Source organism: Rhinoderma darwinii, chromosome 10 (assembly GCF_050947455.1).
Source record: "Rhinoderma darwinii isolate aRhiDar2 chromosome 10, aRhiDar2.hap1, whole genome shotgun sequence".
Lineage (NCBI taxonomy): Eukaryota > Metazoa > Chordata > Amphibia > Anura > Rhinodermatidae > Rhinoderma > Rhinoderma darwinii.
The window spans coordinates 53348951-53369867 of record NC_134696.1 but is presented as its reverse complement, the minus strand read 5'-3'; positions in this window follow the sequence as shown (position 1 = coordinate 53369867).

The following is a 20917-nucleotide window of genomic DNA, read 5'->3' as shown; positions in this document are numbered from 1 at the left end:
CTTCACTAAACGGTCATAGGATGCCATCATTGCCACAGGTCAGTTTGTGAAATTTCTGATCTGCTAGATCTGCCTCACTTATCTGTAAGTGCTAATATTATGAACTGGAAGTGTCTAGAAGTAACAGCTAAGGCTTCGTTCAGATCTGCATCAGGGTCCCATTCTGAGGTTCTGTCGAAGCTTCCCGTCAGAACGGGAACCTGACTGAAACAAACAGAAACCATAGGTTTCCATTTCCATCACCATTGATTTCAATGGTGTTGGATCCAGGGCCAATGGTTTCTGTTTGTCTCAGTTGTGCAAGGGTTCCGTCGTTTTGATGGAATGAATACAGTAGTCGACTACACTATTCATTTCGTCAAAACGACTAAACCCTTGCACAACTGAGACAAACGGAAACCATTGGCACCGGATCCGTCACCATGGTTTCCGTTTGTTTCAGTCAGGGCTCCGTTCTGACGGAAAGCTCAGACGGAACGTCAGAATAGAGCCCTGACAGATATGTGAATGAAGCCATAGCCACAAGCGCTAGCTGAAGTGGTGTAAAGCAGGCCAACACTGGGCTCGCTCTGAAACAGTGGAAATGTGTTCTCTGGAGTGATGAATGCAATCTAATGGAATACATACTGCCTACAGTAACATTTGGTAGAGGAGAGATAATGGTCTGGGGCTGTTCTTCAGGGCATGGGCAAGGCCCCATATTTCCAGTGAAGGGTAATATTAATGGTGCAGCATACAACGACATTTCAGACAATTGTATGTTTCCAACAGTGTGACAACAGTTTGAGAAAGGCCCTTTCTTGTTCCAGCATTACTGTGCCCCAGTGCACTAAGCAAAGTCCATAAAGAGAGTTTAGGAACTTGAGTAGCCTGCACAGAGCCCTGACCTTAATCCCATCAAGCACCTGTGGGATGAATAGAATGCCGATATAGAACCTGACTTTCTCGTCCAAAATCAGTGTCTGACCTCACAAATGCCACAGACACACTCCAAAATCTAATGGAATGCCTTTCCAGAAGAGTGGAGGCCATTATAAAAACAAGAAGGGGCCCAAATCCCATGATTCTGAAATGGGATGTTTAACAAGCTCATTTAGGTGGGATGGTCAGGTGTCCAGATACTTTTGTCGCTAAAGTTATATATACAGTACTGTGCAAAAGTTTTAGGCAGTTGTGAAAAAATGCTGCAAAGTAAGAATGCTTTCAAGAATAGAGGCGTTAATAAAAAATTTTATCAATTAAAAAATGCAAAGTGAATGAACAGAAGAGAAATCTAAATCAAATCAATATTTGGTATTTCCCCCCTTTGCATTCAAAACAGCATCAATTCTTCTAGGTACATTTAAGCAAAGTCATGGATTTTGTAGGATTATAATCAGGTGTATGATTAACCAATTAAACCAAACAGGTGATAATAATCATCATTTTCATACGTAAGAAGAAACGCAGCCATTAACTGTAAGAGAAACAGCTGTGTAGGAAGCTTAAAACTGTGAGGAACAGAAAAAACTCTGCTACAAATGTGAAGTTGTGGAAGACCGTGTCATGTCACAGGTCCACCATGGCAAGACACTGCACAGCAATAAGACACAAGGAACACTTTTGAAGAAGCACAAAAAATGGGCAATGGCGAGGACCATAGTATGCAGTGTTGGGCCAAGGAAATTTAGTGCAGCAGAACAAAGACACATCATGCTTACTTCCTTTTGAAATCCGAAGATGTCCAGCAATTCCATCAGCTCAGAACTAGCAGAAACGAGAGGGACCCAGGTACACCCATCTATTGTTCGCAGAAGTCTGGCCAGAAGTGGTCTTCATGGAAGAATTGCGGCCACAAAGCCATAGCTTCGACTTGAAACAAGGCCAAGCGACTCAACTATGCATGAAATCATAGGAACTGGGGTGCAGAAAAAATAGCAGCTGGTGCCCTGGACTGATGAGTCAAAATGTAAAATATTTGGCTGTAACAGAAGGCAGTTTGTTTGTGAAGGGCTGGAGAGCGGCACAATAATGAGTGTCTGCAGGCAACAGTGAAGCATGGTGGAGGTTCCTTGCAAGTTTGGGGACGAATTTCAGCAAATGGAGTTGGGAATTTTAGTCAGGATTAAAGGGGTCCTCAATGCTGAAAAATACAGGCAGATATTTATCCATCATGCAATACCGTTAGGGAGGCATCCGATTGGCTCCAAATTTATTCTGCAGTACGTCAACAACCCCAAACTTACAGCCAATGTCATTAAGAATTATCTTACATAAGAACAAGGAGCCCTGTAAGTGATGATATGGCCCCCACAGAGCTCTGATCTCAACATCATCGAGTCTGTCTGGAATTACATGAAGAGAAAGAAGTATTTGAGGAAGCCTACATCCACAGATGATCTGTGGTTAGTTTTCCAAGATGTTTGAAACAACCTTCAAAAACTGTGTGCAGGGAATTGATGCTGTTTTGAAGGCAAAGCATGGTCACTCCAAATATTGGTTTGCTTTAGATCTCACTTCCGCTCTTTCACTTTGCATTTTAGTAATTGATAAAACAAATTCTTAACACTTACCGTATTTTTCGGACTATAAGGCACACCTGACCATAAGACGCACCCAGGTTTTAGACAACAGAGAATAGTAAAAAAAATATTTGTTAAAAAATAATTTATTCTGTTTCACCACATTCTGAGAGCCAACATTTTTTAAAATATTTTTTTCATCGATTGAGCGGTGTGAGGGCTTACTTTTAGCGGGACAAGCTGTAGTTTTATTGGTACCATTTTTTTGATCACTTTTTTTTTTATTTCATATTTTAAGCACTGGTGACCCAAAACCTATTTTGATGTTTTACATTTTTTAACTCACCGTGCGAGTTAAATAATAGTATATTGTAATAGATCGGACTTTTACGGACAGCGATACCAAATTATTTTATTTTTTACATTGTGCTTGGGGAAAAATGGGAAAAGGTTTTTTTTTTACACTCCTGAAAATGTATCTAACATTTTTTTTTTTTTACACATTTTATTAGTTCCCCTAGGGGACTTGAACCAACGGCCACTTGGTTACATGTGGAGTTTCTGAAACAGCGTAACTTGCTGAGCTACACTGTTTCCCTAACTCCCATAGTAGTGAATGGCAGTTACGGAAGCAGCTTAGCATGCGAGCTAGTCTGTATCTGTAACTACTATTTAGTTCTACTGTTTAGTTCTATGGGAGTTACAGAAACAGCATAGCTCAGCGAGTTACGCTGTTTCAGTAACTCCACATGTAATCAAGTGGTCGGGAGAGCACAGAAAGCTAGAACGGGGTTTAGAGGGGCCCCGTTCTAGAGATAGGTGCGGGTCCCAGAGGTGGGACCTGCATCTATCTGACAATTATGACATATCCTGTGGATATGTCATAAATGTCCTTCATAGAAAAACCCCTATAAATGCCGCGGTCGCTATTGACCACGTCATTTAACTAGTTAAAGGGGTTTGCCATAAAACACATGTATCCCCTATCCACAGGATAGGGGCTACGTGTGAGATCTCTGGGGGACCCCCAGCGATAAGGAGAACAGTGGACTGAAAGTCACCCAAAGCGCTACATGAGAAGCCTGGACTTCCGCATTCTGTGCCGGGCGCTTTGACTGCGGACTACAAGACGCAGGGACTTTTTAGCAAGATTTATTCTTATATTCCTATAGTCCGAAAAATACGGTATATTTTTTAAGACATTCTGACTGTGCAGCATTTTGCTACAACTGCCTACAACTTTTTTACAAATTATATATATATATATATATATATATATATATATATATATATATATATATATATAGCCGAATTATAGAACTGCACAGCAAGAAAAGCCTAGATTGGGGGTGCTTTGCAGCAATTCTACCATAAAGGTCTAATTCTCGCAATCTCCTCTGAACAGTTGATGCTGAGATGTATCTGCTACTTGATCTTTGTGAAGCATTTATGGGGGCTCTAATCTGAGGTGCTGTTAATTTGCAATTTCTTAGGCTGGTATCTCTCATGAATTTATCCTCTGTAGCAGAAGTAACTCTTGGTCTTCCTTTCCTGGGGCGTTTTTTCTTGATATCAAACCACAGAAGCGTGCATTTTGGAGGATGAATCCGAATCCACCCAGTGCTATGGGCTTGATTCCCCGAGATACTACTGCACCAACTTTACAAGGTATGTCAAAGACATTCGCATACAGCAATGAAGATGCGTTAAGGATTGTACAGAGTGCAACTTATGATTCAGCGTTTTTAAGTACCCCATCAATGGATGCCTTAAAGAGGCAATATGAAAGTGAAGCTAAAAGAAAGATTTCACTGGAGTTACATCTATCCACATTATTGGAGTACTACAAGGCACAGAGAATCCCCAGAGGCTTAAGATCACATCTACGCCCGAATCTGTTTCCTAATAATGAATACTTCTGTACGAAGTTTGAACACATATCCAATAAATATGCCTTCGATTTGATACTTCTCAATGTGGAATATCTACAATCAGAAATTGTATTGATTGAAAATAAATTGAAGGAAGTTGAAGCGTCAATTGTTCAATCCTCCAATGAGCAAACCTTTGGTTCTCTAAAGGAGAAAATCTCCATTAATTTGGATAGAGTGAAGACCGAGATAGAGAGAACGAAAAGAGATAAATGGCATCGTGATCTGGAGGACTATCGAAATGGAAAAATTTATAACTGGCAAAATATGAATACATACGGTCCTTCCCAGAGACGGAGAAAACCAAGGAAATTGGGAAGTGGCAATCTTCTATACACCACCGGTGATTCTGATTCAACCGATGACGCCAATCATGTACCTTTTTTAGACAAAGGTCCACTTGGAAGCATGGACGGTCTAGGAGGGGTGGACGGAAGCATCAACGGCAACGCAAGAGGCCGATTCCGTTCGAGATCGAGACCCCCAATGAGGAGGAACCCTCCAAGAACGAAAATATAGTGGTAAATATTTCGTCTATAGATCTTACGAATGACCAACTTCAAGTGTTACAGAAGGGTCTTTCATTTTGTCTTGATACTGATGTTGATTGGTTCCAATTAGATCTTGATCTAAAAAGTTTTTTTAGACGTCTGAACCTTAAAATAATGTTTTCTAAAGAAAATGATACTGTCTGTGAGAAAATTGATTCCAATTGTATGTTTCAGTCTAGCAAATTGGGTCTTAGACCGACTAGTACATATATGCCTCCCTCTAGCCTGATCATTGATACATTTTCAAAGATTGTGTTAGATGAGATTAAGTCATTAAAAGAGAGTACCATACATGATACAAGGATTAATTTGAATCTTACAAATAAGGAAAGGAAGGCTTTGAAGGAACTTATGAGTAATAAGGAGATTACCATAAAGCAGGCCGACAAAGGTGGAGCTACGGTCATTTTGGATAGCAATAAATATGAATCAGAGATTTATAGTCAATTGGCAGATAGTGAGATATATCAATTGCTACCTAGAGACCCTAAGGCCTCATTTACACGAACGTAATATACGCGCGTGCGACGCGCGTGCTTTGCACGCATGTCGTACGCACCTATATTAGTCAATGGGGCAGTTTAGACGATGCGTGAATTGCGCTCAGCGCGTGTGCGCAGAAAAAAACTCACGACATGTTCTATAATCGTGCCTTTTTCGCGCACTCACGCACCCATTGAAGTCAATGGGTGCGTGAAAACCACGCATGCCGCACGGAAGCACTTCCGTGCGAACTGCGTGATTTTCGCGCAAGAGCTGTCAAACTCCTGAATGTAAACAGAAAAGCACCACGTGCTTTTCTGTTTACAAACATCCAAACGGAGTGTCAAATTCGAGATGAGCGCACCGAACTTCACCGGGTTCGGCCAAACTCGTTTTGACCGAAACCGGTAAAAAATGTTCGGGTACGCGACGTCAGGAGACAGTCACTGTCCACGGTGCTGAAAGCGTTAAACTGGTTCAGCACCATGGACAGTGACTTCCGCTCCGAAAATCCATGAACCTGTAAAAAAAAAAAGAAGTTCTGACTTACCGATAACTCCGGTCCGACCTCCCGGGATGACAGTTAAGTCCAAGTGACAGCTGCAGCCAATCACAGGCCAAGCACAGGCTGCAGCCAATCACAGGCTGCAGCGGTCTCATGGACTGCGGCGTCATCCTGGGAGGTGGGGCCGGATGACAAGAGTGGGACGCGTCACCAAGGCAACGGCCGGGAGCCCGGACTGGGGGAAGCAGGATGTTCTTGGTAAGTATGAAAGTCTTTTTTTATTCACAGGTTGGTGTATATTGTGTTCGGCATTCACTGTCGAGGGTGCTGAAAGAGTTACTGCCGATCAGTTAGCTCTTTCAGCACCTTGGACAGTGACGGGCGTCGACTAGCCTCATCTCTATGATGGCGGCTGCGCGAAAATCACGCAGCCGCGCATCATACACGGATGACACACGGAGCTGCCAAATGCCTTTTGCGCGCGCAAAACGCAGCGTTTTTTGCGCGCGCAAAACGCACACGCTCGTGTAAATCAGGCCTAAGTCAGAGTTACTGAAAGAGATTAAAGGGATTATTGACGTTGCAGTGGAACAAGGTATTATTGACCAACAATTAGGGAAGTTTCTGAAGGTGGAGGAACCAATTACTCCAATATTATATACACTACCTAAGATTCATAAAAATCTTCATGCCCCCCCAGGCAGACCAATTGTGTCGGGGAGAGGTTCAATTTTTAACAATATTGCAATTTTTCTTGATAAAGTCCTGAGAGAACATGTTTTGAAGGCCTCGTCTTATATCAAAGACACAACAGATTTTTTGCATAAATGACAACATATTGAGGCTAGAGGTCCTGTATTACTTGTATCATTTGATATTGTATCCTTGTATACTAGCATTGAACACAACAGAGGTTTAAGGGCAATAGAGAAATGTGACCCAGGGTGTGGACGTTTCATCCTCCAGCTGCTGGAGCTGGTACTAGGGAGGAATTACTTCCTCTTTGGTGACCAGTTCTATCTACAGCTAAGGGGGACGGCGATGGGGTCCAATGTGGCCCCAACGTATGCGAACATCTTTATGTCCACCTTTGAGGAGGAATATGTCTACACCTCCCCCCATATGGGCCACATCCGCTGCTGGTGGAGATTCATTGATGACATTTTTGTCATATGGGAGGGTGACAGGTTGTGTCTAGATCAATTTTTGTTAGAACTTAACACTCATATTCCAGCTCTTCAATTTACCATGGTTTGCTCTGATCGAGAGTTACAATTTTTGGACACATTGGTACAATGGAAAGATGGAGTATTTTCCACAGATTTATTTGTGAAACCCACAGACAGAAATAATCTCCTCTTATATAGTAGTAACCATCCAAGACACATGATTGAGTCGTTACCATGGAGTCAATTACTGAGAGTAGATAGAATTGTGTCAGATACTACACAAAAACAAATTAGGTTGACTCAGATGTGTAATAAATTTAAGAGGAGAGGTTATCCTAGGAATCTTATACAGAAACATAAGGAGAGACTAGACAATGGTTTGGAATCCAAAATTAAGCGTACACAAGCTGAACGTATACCGTTCATCTCAACCTTTGGCAATTTGAGTGGTCGCATAGGTAATATTCTGCGAAAAAATTGGCCAATAGTGTCCAAGGGGCATAATGAGATTGACACGTTGAGAACACCACTTATTATGTCATATCGGAGGACTAAGAATATCAGAGACACACTGGTTAAGTCAGACGTGGGAAGCAGGAAGAAAAATACACAATCACTACTTTGCCCCCCCAAAAATGGTAATTTTCCATGTCTGAATTGTTGCAATTGCAATAATATTGTGAAAGGGAATAAATTTCAGCACCCACACACGGGGAGGGTCTTTAACATCAGACATAGATTTACGTGCAACTCAGATTTCGTTGTGTATATGATCACATGTCCCTGTTCATTAATTTACATAGGAGAGACGACTATGCCTATTAAATTGAGAATTAATAAGCATAAAAGTACAATTAGGAAGAAAATGATGGAACTTCCATTACCGAGGCATTTTATTGAGAAAAATCATCAGTTAAATCAATTGAGATTTAGGGTAATAGATTGTGTCCCGATACTCAGGAGGGGAGGGGATAGACAGAAGTTATTGAAAAAGAAAGAATTACGTTGGATCTTTGAGTTAGATTCCCTACACCCCAAAGGCTTGAATCTAGAATATAAGATAATTCCTGGACTCTGAGATCCCATTGCTGTTTTTAACATTTTTTATTAACAATGTACACATGATGGGTGATTTCTTGGATACATTATATTGCATCTATTTGTCATCTTCTTGTTTTCATGATGTTCTTTAACATATTTTGAATATTTCTTACAGTTTTGAGAATATTCGTGATGGAGGCTTATTCACCACACACCAGCGGATATATGATCAGAATGAAGATTATAGTGGCTCCTCTCATGTTTGCATCCATCGGGAGTTTTTATGCAATGTTTTTGAGGTTAGAGGGACCCTGATAGGGTGGGCACAGATGATGCTTGATCATCATTACATAATCTTGTGTTTTTTGTGGTATAATTGTCCGATACGATTTGTCGGACAGATGTTACGAACATTCCCCAAGAAGTTTTGATCACTTCAGTGGTCTAATTTATGTAGGCGATTTAACACTAAAAATTATTTGATGACATTATCACTTAGTGATCTATATTATGAAGTAGTATTAACCGGACCCTTTCTCCCTCTGTCTGATTCTTCGGTGACCTATTCACACGTGACATATCATCACAGAGTGAAGGCGTCCATAACAACCGAATTGAGTTTGCCTCAAATTACATAGATATAAAGCTGCAGTACGATGGATTCTTGCCATGATTGAGGATGTTTTATATCTACACATATTTGATTGCTATTTTTGATCAAACGCTGGTTCTTATTTTTGTATTTTTTGTGCAGCAGAGACGACTGATTGCTGAGCATGCGCAGTAGCGCTCTGTGATCGTAGCTGGAACCTGGAGTGTGGTGAACTTCCCTCCTTCACTTTTCCATTGCAACAACAATGATTGACATATTGTTGATGATGATGTATTGAAGATGTATTATATGTTGCAGTTTTACACTTTTTTGAAGATTATATAACTATTTGATGAATGTCATTAAGACTAATGTATGCTTCACCTGGGAGACCAGATTCACGATTTTCACTGGTTGGAATGGACCATGTGATCATTTGTATTCACCCATTTATAACGATGTTTTTAGACATGATGTTAGGCTTGACAAAGACCCCACACTCACTATGGGTCGAAACGTTGCCTGTCGTTTGTGGATGTCTCGACAATAAAACCACTTTGATGATTTGAAGACATGTGCTGTTGTCCTACTACTTTTTTGAATATCCTGTGGATATGTCATAAATGTCCTTCATAGAAAAACCCCTATAAATGCCGCGGTCGCTATTGACCACGTCATTTAACTAGTTAAAGGGGTTTGCCATAAAACACATGTATCCCCTATCCACAGGATAGGGGCTACGTGTGAGATCTCTGGGGGACCCCCAGCGATAAGAACAGTGGACTGAAAGTCACCCAAAGCGCTACATGAGAAGCCTGTACTTCCGCATTCTGTGCCGGGCGCTTTGACTGCGGACTACAAGACGCAGGGACTTTTTAGCAAGATTTATTCTTATATTCCTATTGTCCGAAAAATACGGTATATTTTTTAAGACATTCTGACTGTGCAGCATTTTGCTACAACTGCCTACAACTTTTTTACAAATTATATATATATATATATATATAGCCGAATTATAGAACTGCACAGCAAGAAAAGCCTAGATTGGGGGTGCTTTGCAGCAATTCTACCATAAAGGTCTAATTCTCGCAATCTCCTCTGAACAGTTGATGCTGAGATGTATCTGCTACTTGATCTTTGTGAAGCATTTATGGGGGCTCTAATCTGAGGTGCTGTTAATTTGCAATTTCTTAGGCTGGTATCTCTCATGAATTTATCCTCTGTAGCAGAAGTAACTCTTGGTCTTCCTTTCCTGGGGCGTTTCTAATGACAGCCAGTTTGATAGTGTTTGATTATTTTCAAGGCTGAACTTTAGGATACCTTCAAAGTTCTTGAAATTTTCTGTATTGACGGAGCATGTCTTAACGTAATGGACTGTAGTTTCTGTTTAGTTGGTTAAGTGGTTCTTGCCATAATGTGGATTAGAACAGTAGTTGAATAGGGCTAAACCCTGTATGGAAGTATATACCAATCCTACCTCTGCACGACACAACTGATGGTCTGAAACACATTATGAAGGCGAAAAAATTCAACAAATTAACTCTTGATAAGGCATACATGTTAATTTAAAACCATTCCAGGTGACAACATCATGAAACTGATTGAGAGATGCAAGAGTTTGCAAAGCTGGCATCAAAGCAAAAGGCGGCTACTTTGAAGAATCAAAAAGAAAAAAACAAAATCTTGTTATGTTTAATATATTTTTTATAAACCACTTAATTCCATATGTATTCCTTCAAAGTTTTCATGTCTACAATGTAGAAAAAAAAAAGCATGGAATCTTTTACTAGTACTGTATATATAGTGAGATGCACCCACATATGAATCAGGCCAACAACACCAAATAAGTAGGTTTAATTACACTAATTAAATGGTTGCAAACAAACAAAAAAAACATAACATAAAACTATTTTTTTTTTAGGTATCCAGCTGGCCCCAGGATACCTATTAATCCTAGGGCCAGCTACTACCTTCAATGGACTAACATCAGGAGACCAACAAACATCAGCAGTGGGTCAGGCAACGAATCAGTGTCAGTCAGCAAACAACAAAGTCAACAGTCCAAAGCATCAATGGAGAGGTCAGACTCATCATTTACAAGCTCAGCAGTTAACAGAAGGATTGTCAGGAACAGGCGATAGGTCATGGGCAGGCAGTGTACTCAACAATCCAGGTAGGCAATGTTAGAAGATTAAAAGATACAAAATCAAGTAACCTAGTCCGACAACATGCTGGGATATGCTTTTAGACAGGGTATAGGTCACAAGACATGGATTAGATAATTTATAACACTAAAGCTATGCACACAGCAATAATTATTATTATTTGTTCATTTTCCAGTAATAACAATTATTCCAAAGTATAAATGGCAAAAAGATCAACAATTAAACTAGTGTTGGTCATATCATTAGTGGTATCAGTAAATGTTAATATTCTTCCTCTGACATTTATATTTATAATACTTATGCCGCTATGATCAAACTCGAATGTCTGTACAATGATTGCACTGATGGAAATGTCCATAAGATACTCATAACAGATTTTCAAACCATCTTGGTTTGAAACATTGCTATGTGTTAATGGGTCTTAAAGTTGTCCGATGGTAGAAAATATATATTTTTTATTACATGCATTATTAATCCAAAGTAGAGTTATTCGTGGTTATGGAACACAGATGTCACGGCAAACCTAGTTGTTATCCTCCTGGTCTGAAATAGGACTATACAGCCCCCCTGTAGACAGTGAAATACAGCCCCCCTGTAGTCAGTGCTACACAGCACCCCTGTAGACAGTGCTATACAGCCTCACCTGTAGACAGTGCTATACGCCACCCCCCTCTAGATAGTGCTATACGCCACCCCCCCTGTAGACAGTGCTTTACAGACCCGCCCGGTAGACTGCTATACAGCGCCCCAATGGACAGTGCTATATAGCCCCCCGGTAGACAGTGCTATACACCCCCCCCGGTAGACAGTGCTATACAGCCCCCCCCCGGTAGACAGTGCTATACAGCCCCCCCCGGTAGACAGTGCTATACAGCCCCCCCGGTAGACAGTGCTATACAGTCCCCCTGATAGACAATGCTATACAGTCTCCCCATACAGTGCTGTACAGCCCTCCCTGTAGACAGTGCTATATTTTCAAGTATTATAAAGAGGGACAACCGATGTGGCACGCAGTGCTGCAATTTTTTTTCTTTTAAACCAAGCCTCTAATCCCACCCAATCCCCGCCTATACATACCCGGTTCAGCCCACAGAGTATCATTCTCCCATAGTGCCTCCCACACAGTATAATACCAAATAGCTGCCATAACACAGTATAGTGCCCCTATAGCTGCCACCATACAGTATACTGACCCAAAGATGCTCCCATATAGTATAAAGCCAACACAGATGGCCCCATTTAGTATAACGCCCACACAGATGCCCCCATACAGTATAAAGACCACACAGATACCCCCATGCAGTATAATGCCCAAACAAATTCCTCATAGATGCCCCCATGCAGCATAATGCCCCCATAGCTGCCCCATACAGTATAATGCCCCATAGCTGCCCATACAGTATAATGCCCCATAGCTGTCCCATACAGCTTAATGCCCCCAAAGCTGCCTCATACAGCATAATGCCCCCAAAGCTGCCCATAGGGTATAATGCCCCCAAAGCTGCCCCGATGCCTCCAAACATCTGCCAATTGATTTCAATGGGAAAAACAGCTTTTTGTTCAGATGGGGAGTTTTTTTTACGCGGCCGTTGGAAAAAATGGTGAGAAAAAAAAAACGCCCCGTAAAAAGAAGTGCGTCACTTCTTGTGCCGTTTTTGGAGCCGTTTTTCATTGGGTCAATAGAAAAACAGCTCCAAAAACGGCTGCAAAAAATGCATCAAAAAATGTTTGATGCTTTAAAGAGGCTCTGTCACAGCAGCCCATATCAGTCTGTGTAATAGGACCCTAATAGATAACAATGGAACTTTGCAGATTTCTAATTTCTCTTCCTTTTCATTAATAGACAGTCAGAAATCACTGTTACAAAAGGTACTTTCCTTTACCCCAGTGTCTGAGTTCAATGAATTTGAGTGGATTAAAAACATTAATCTGTTTGTTATAAATAAAAAATAACAGAAATTAAATAAAGAATGCAGGTGCGGTTGCAGGAGATGGAGATGAGACAATAAGGGCTTTAGAAGAGCTCCCATTCACACGCTCACGGAAAATATTTGTGCAGAATAAAAAATGCACTGCAGATTTTAAAAACATCGGATTAGCTCCAGTGAATTGCAATTAGGCCAATCCAAAGCAGAAAACTGAGTTCCATACTTGGATTTTAGAACATTCCACACCTGATTTGCGTATGGCAGATCCATGCCTTGTGAATACGGCCTAAGAATCTCTGAAAAGTAAGATGTACTTCACAAAAAAACAACTTGATATCTAAAAAGTAAAAGGCTCTAAAAATATTGCATGAGAAAAAGCAGCGGATGGTAAAACCATCTGACAAGGGCAGAAATAGTGGCGTAACAGTCGAGGTTGCAGGAGTTGTGACGAGGGGAAGGGGGTCCAGGATCCCCTCAGGTTGTCACATCAGGCCCTTGGAAAAGGCCGAAGAAGAAGTGAGAATATTATTTTTATTTTTTTTAATGTCTGATGTTGGGGGGAAGTGGGGGTGTCAGTCTGCTGGTGGGGATAGAGCCCGACTCCAACAACCCCCTTGCCAGATTGAGACACATATCAATTGATCCAACACAGGAATATCAAGATATATTTGCAAGAAAATGCTGGTTTTGAATTTGGCACCATGAACTTCAAGCTTTAGGCTCTGTTCACATCTGCGTTGGGGTCCCGTTCTGATGTTTTGTCTGAGTTTTCCATCAGAACGGGACCCTGAGCAGACACAAACTGAAAAACGGAAACCAGAGGAATGTTTAGGAAGTCCACCGTCCAGCAGCACCAGCTTTAAAAGTATAGATGGGTGCACGCCTTGGGAACCCGATCACAGTTCCATATCCAATAAACATCCAATGGTAGACAGCACTCTAATGTCAAGGTGAAAAAATAGCTTTGCACGAGGGCCATTAAAGCTATTTTTTTCACCTTGACATTGGAGTGCTGCCTATCATTGGATGTTCATTGATTTCAATGGTGATGGAAACGGAAACCCCTAGTTTCCGTCTGTGTCAGTTTGTGTCTGCTCAGGGTCCCGTTCTGACGGAAAGCTCAGACGGAACGGCAGAACGGGGCCCCAACGTATATGTGAACAGAGACTTCGTCACAAATGACACAATGCAAGTAGTACAGAAATCTTTACAAACAAAAAAAAGAAATCACCTAATCACTGTTTTGGATAGGTTTTATTGTTTGTTTTGGAACACGCTTATTTTATTTTTGAAGGGATGTTTTATTTTCTACCAACATGATGAAACATAAATTAAATAGGTGTATTCCATTATTATGTCTGTTATTAAGGGTTTGTCTGGGTCGAATAACCACAACTCACATTGCAGATGCCCCTGAAGCAAACTGATTAAAGAGAACTTGCTTCTTGGAGTCTCCACAATCAGGTTTTATTACAGAAAATGGAGCATTTAAGGGTGCACATTGAAATCAATCGGTGCCTATAGTCTTTAAAAAGAGTACCAGGCACGGGGCGCGGCCGGACTGGGGATGTGAGAGGACGCACGGCGAGTTAGCTCCTGCTAGAGATCCTTATTTTATCCTGTTTCGGAGCTCTTTACAGGATACCATTTGAACAGCCTGGTGCTACTTGCCTGGGTGATCATCCCTGCCTGGTTTGCAGCCCTGTTCTATCGACATCGCGGCCATGACCCATCGGAAACAAGATGTGGCAGTGGCGCGGGAAAGCCAAGATGGTGCTGGCGCCTCCTCTGCAGTCGCACGTATGGCGGCCTCTAAGCTGGTAGGCTATGCGAGACACTCATCTGCCGCGCCAAGTAAGCCTGCACTGCCCACGGGGACTCCTAAACATACCTCCGTTCCCACGCTGGAGGTGCACACCGAGGGGAGCACTGATGAGATTTGTGACGGCCATTTACTGGCACTATGTACTCAGCCTGAGGTGGGTTCTTCCCTGTCACTACCTCCTCCTGCATTGCCTGTGCTGGGGAAGGGTGAACCCTCTATGATTGATGTCTTTCTGGCTATCACCAAATGCAATACCACGCTGTCTTCATGTCGCTGCAATTGGGAGGTGTGAGTGAGGATGTGGGGCTTATTCGCCATTATCTACAAAAGGTCTCAGAACGGATATCGGCGGTGGAGGGCGGCATTAGCGCGACTGAGGATGCCATTTTACCCATGCAAAGGGATATTTTGAAAAAGGACCGTGCCATTTTGGGTTTACAGGCTGAGGCTGATGATTTGGAGAACAGACTCCGATGGAATAATATCCGATTGGTGGGCTTGCCTGAACGCACGGAGGGTAATACCCCAGTTTTGTCACCCATGTATGCCGTGGAACGTGCTCACAGGGTTCCCATGAGACCACTTCCGCCAGGGGCGCAACCCCGAACTATGCTTGTCAAGCTCCTGCATTACCGCGACAGGGATGCTATTCTGAAAGCGGCCAGAGATATGAAAGATGTCACTTTTGATGGTCATCGTATAGCATTTTTTCCGGACTTCTTGGCAGATATCCAAAAGAAACGTCTTCTATTCCAGAAGGTAAAGAGGAACTTGTGTACTGTCCAAATCCCATATGCGATGCTATAGTCTGCGAAGCTTTGAGTGGTTGCCTTGGGGGAAACACATTTTTTTGAGAACTCTAAAGACGCTGTGAGATCGCTTGACCGCAGTGAGCGTCGTATTCGTGATGCAGATGGATAGATGGTGGAACAGGCCTTGATATTTTTACTAATGGTTTTCTAGGGAGCTGGTTGCTCCGAAACATACGTGCTCCTTTGATGCTGATTAGACGGACTTCCATTGAATAAAGGAGTGGTTGCAGGACGCTGTAGTTTGTTCTTTTTTAAACATGTTGTCCAGGTTCAAGGAGGACTGGTGCCCTAACTTGCTTTGGCTAAAGCAAGTTTTTGGCCATATGTGGGTCATTTTGGTTTGGGGGGAGGGGGTTGTGGGAATTTTTTGGGGGTTCTTCCAGAGTATACATACTTGCTTTGATTCCAATGTAGGTTCATACTGTACCTGTTTGATAACGCTGTTCTTCCACAGTCTGCCTACATGCTTTGCTTACAATATAGGTTTCTATTGTATCTGTTTGATGCTGCTGTTTTGCTCCTGTCTGAATGGTTTCTGTAACTTCTATGGCTCATAATGTCACAACTATATTCTGGAATGTCAGGGGCCTTGTAGACCCCATTATGCATACGGCCATCTTTGAGTATGCCAAGTCCCATTTTCCTGCTATCCTATGCTTGCTAGAAACCCATCTCTATAGGGATAGAACTGCAACTATACATCGTGCCTGGATGGGTCATGAATATCACTCTGTTCACACCAGTTACTCGAGGGGTGTCAGTTTGGTGATACATCGTTTGATACCCTTTAAGTGTCTTAAGGTTAATATTGATGATGAGGGGAGATATGTCGGTCTTCATTGCACTATATAGTCTGTACAATATATCATTATTGGAGTTTATATTCCGCCACCCTTTAGTTATGATGTACTTCAAAAGGTTTTGAATTCTACCGGCACTAGACCAGGTGTACCGTTCCTCATACTAGGAGATTTTAATAATTATATTCATCCTTACTGGGACAAATTCACTACTGATGGAGCTAGTGTGGATGGACCCCTAACTGCGTTTGGCTCCTTTCTTCATGAGGTGATGCTGTTGGATTTATGGAGACTGAAACATATTCATGATAGGCATTATTCTTGCTTCACTAGTTCGCACAATAACTTGTCCCATATAGATCTCGGATTGGGTCCTGACATTGTAGCCAGAGCGGTTGTAACTGCTGAATACTTACCTAGGGTGCTTTCTGATCACTCTCCCTTGGTATTGGTCATATCTTTGTCTCAAAGTCCTCAAAATAATAGGACATTGTGGAGGTTGAATGCCTTCTGGTTGACTGTTATAAATGAATCTGATGTGCTTAATGTCTTGACGAATTACTTTTCAGAAAACGTGGGCACGGCCAATACAGGGATGGTGTGGAATGCTATGAAAGCTACGCTGAGAGGGTGTTTGATTCAGTTAATAAGCAGGGTCAAAGGGAAAACTAGAAGTTTGGGTGATACTCTTAGAGATAGGGTGCGACAGACTGAGGCATCTCATGTTATGGATAACTCTATTGCATCTTTGGCTAATTGGCGGGAGGCTCAAGAACTAGTGAAAACTCATTTATTGGAAGTAGCTGCAAATAAGAGGATGTTTCAGAAACACCGTTCTTCCGCTGAGGGGGAGAAAGCGGGACATATGCTTGCTATGGTTGCGAGAGCACAGTATGGCCAAACCTACATTGCAACAATATGAAATACTGATGGAATACTGATTTCCGGTAATGCAGAGATAACAGATGTGTTTAAATCTTATTATGCTTCTTTATATAGTTCTCATGTACAGGTGTCTGAGGCACAACTTGAGACGTACTTATCTGGTATCTCATTACCACTCTTGTCCTCTGTTGATAAAGAGTTTTTGGAGACCCCATTGCAGTTGGAGGAGTTGCAGGAGGCGGTGGCATCTCTGGCTAATAATAAGGCTCCGGGGTCGGATGGTCCTCCGGTGGAAATGTTTAAAAAATTGGGTGATATACTTTTGCCACACCTCTTGGATGTTTTTACGTCAGCTGTTAGAGATCAGGGCTTACCTGACACTATGAGAGAGGCAGTGATAGTGGTTCTTTTGAAACCTGGTAAAGAGCCTTTGCTTGCTGATTCGTATAGACCGATATCTCTCTTACCAGTAGATATTAAAATCATCGCTAAGGCAATAGACGTTCGCCTCTCTAAGATCATCACGACTGTAATACATCCTGATCAAACTGGCTTTATGCCTCAAAAGTCTACAGTTATAAATCTCAGATGGCTATTTTTGAATTTACAACTTCCAGCTGATAACTCAGGTAAACGGGTAAACGCAGCAAAAGCCCTTGACAGTGTGGAATGGGTGTACTTATGGGTAGTACTTAGGAAGATGGGCTTTGGGACTCGTTTATCTCCTGGATTAGGATGCTGTATGATAAACCTGTGGCTAGACTTCGGGTGAATAACTTTCTGACTGATACATTTCCATTGGGTAGAGGTACGCATAGGGCGGTCCGCTTTCTCCACTGCTCTTTGCCATAGCTATTGAGCCATTAGCAGTTTTGATCTGGGGTTCGGTAGATATTGTTGGGTTTCGTCATGGGGAACAGGAGGATAAATTAGCGTTGTACGCTGATGATATGCTACCGTTTTTGAAAGATGATGCTGCCTCCTTGGATGCTGCCATGTCTGCAATTGGAGAGTTTAGTCAATTCTCGGGATTGACCATTAATTGGTCCAAATCTGTTCTGATGCGGGTGGATAATGCACCTGCACAGGTGACATATGAAGATCTCCCTATGAAGTGTGTTACTGCCTTTAAATATCTAGGTGTGGAAATATCCATGAAAATAGAGGATTTTGAAAAATTAAATTGGACTCCCTTACCGGCCAGGTTTAAACTTATAATGGTTCTCACCGGTTTGTTTGTGAATCCAAAGGTGTAGTCTGGGAGATGGTGCTTGGAACCTAGGCAATGCTTGGCACAGCGGGTAGAGGCGGTCGGATGGATAGGCAGAAGTCAGGACAGGCGGCAGACGTTGTAACGGGTATGGCAGCAATAGGTCAAGGCAGGCGGCGTAACGGGTATGGATAGCAATAGGTCAAGGCAGGCGGCAGACGTCGTAATGGGTATGGATAGCAATAGGTCATGGCAGACGGCAGATAAGGATAGTCAAGTTCAGGCAGAGCTCAGTAATGGGAAATCCAGACAAAAGGCAGAAGAGACGGAAACAGGGAACCAGGGCACAGGGAAACTCACGGTGAACTTGCTTTAACAAGCATGGATGTAAGGAAGGAGGAACCTTAAATAGGAAGTCTTAGGAATTAAGGCGCACGCTGGCCCTTTAAGACAGGACGAGTCAGCGCACGCGCCCTCTAGTGACTGCAGTCGCACATCGATGATGACGGCCACGGAGGGAGGTAAGGGAGGCACTTACCTGACGCCGTCCATGGCCAGCGGAGCGTCCGGATCGGGTAAGTGGAGCTCGAGATGAGCAGCTGGTAAAGGAGGACGCCGGAACCGGAGCAGAGGCCGTGGGGGCGGCGGGGAACGGCGCGGCAGCCGTTACAGTACCCCCTTTTACGCCCGCTCTTTTTAGGCTTGCTTGGAAACCTTCGCTCAAAGTCCTTGATGAGAGCTGGGGCGTTGATATTCTCCACGGGCTCCCATCATCTCTCCTCAGGACCATAATCTTTCCAGTCCACTAGATACCATAATCTCCCCCGTGATCGCTTGACATCCAGGATCTCTTGAATTTCAAATTCGGCATCAGCCGCTGGCGCAGGATGGACAGGAATTTTCTTAGAATAACGGTTGAGTGTAGTGGGTTTCAGCAGAGAAATATGGAAGAAAATAGAGATTTTCAGAGACTGAGGAAGGCGAAGTCTGAAAGTTACTGGATTGATTTGTTTTGTGATTTCATAGGGACCCAGAAACCGAGGAGCTAGCTTGTAACAAGGAGTCTTCAGACGTATGTACTGGGTGGACAGTCAGACTTTATCCCCAGGAAGGAGTTGTGGCGGTATCCTGCGTCTTATCCCCGTCTCTCTTAAACCTGGCTACGGCTTTGTGGATGGGGTCCTTGGCCTTCTGCCAAGTCCGTACAAAGTCGCAGTGGACCGGAACCTCAGAAGGCACAGAGACTGGTAGGGGAATTCCTGGGTGCTGGCCATACACCAAGAAGGGAGAAGAGCGGGTAGATTCCCCCATATGGTTGTTGTAGGCAAATTCAGCCCATGGAAGCAGACCTGCCCAGTCGTCTTGTTGCGGAGACACGAAATTCATGAGGAAACTTTCAAGCATTTGGTTTATCCGCTCTACTTGACCATTGGATGGGGGATGGTACGCGGAAGAGAAGTCTAGTTTGACCTTCAGCAGTTTGCACAAGGTTCTCCAGAACTTGGATGTGAACTGAACTACTCTGTCAGAAACAATATGCTTAGGACGACCATGCAGGCGAAATATGCGCTTGATAAACAGCGTTGCCAGTCGGAAAGATGACGGAAGGCCTGAGAGAGGTATGAAGTGCGCCATCTTGGAAAAGTGATCCACTACAACCCAGATCATGGTACACCCAGCAGAACTAGGCAGATCGGTAATCAAGTCCATGGCAATGTGCGACCAGGGAGAGTCAGGCACGGGCAAAGGGTGCAAAAGGCCAGCAGGTCTTGAATGGGAGACTTTATTTTGATAGCAGGTGGAGCAGGCAGAAACAAAGTCTTTAGTGTCTTGGGACATGGAAGGCCACCAGTACTGACGGCCAATCAAATTGAGAGTCTTTTTGATGCCAGGGTGCCCAGAAACCCTGGAGGCATGACCCCAACGAAGAACACAATCCCTTTGTTTAGGGGGTACGTAGGTCTTTCCTCGAGGAATGTGTACCACTTCAGCTGGAGCAGCGATCACAATACGTTTAGGATCTATAATTAACTGTGGGCTGGGCTCTTGGTCTGTGGGGTCAAAACAGCGAGATAAAGCATCAGCCTTAGTATTCTTTCCAGCGGGTCTGTAGTGAAGCTGAAAATCGAATCTGGAGAAGAATAATGCCCACCGAGCTTGAAGAGAGTTTAGGCGTTGAGCAGTCTGTAAGTTTAGGAGGTTCTTATGATCTGTGTAGATGATGATAGGATGCCGTGCACCCTCAAGCAAATGTCTCCATTCCTCCAGGGCCAATTTAATAGCTAAAAGTTCTTTATCTCCAATTCCATAATTTTTTTCAGTGGATGTGAACGATTTAGAGAAAAAACCGCAGGCCACCAGTCTCCCTCTACAAGTCTTTTGTGAAAGAATAGCTCCAACTCCCACAGATGAAGCATCGACCTCCAGAACAAAGGGTTTGGTGGAATCCGGCCTATGTAGGACTGAAGCAGAAGAGAAGGCAACTTTAAGAGCTTGGAATGCGGCTTCAGCCTCCGTGG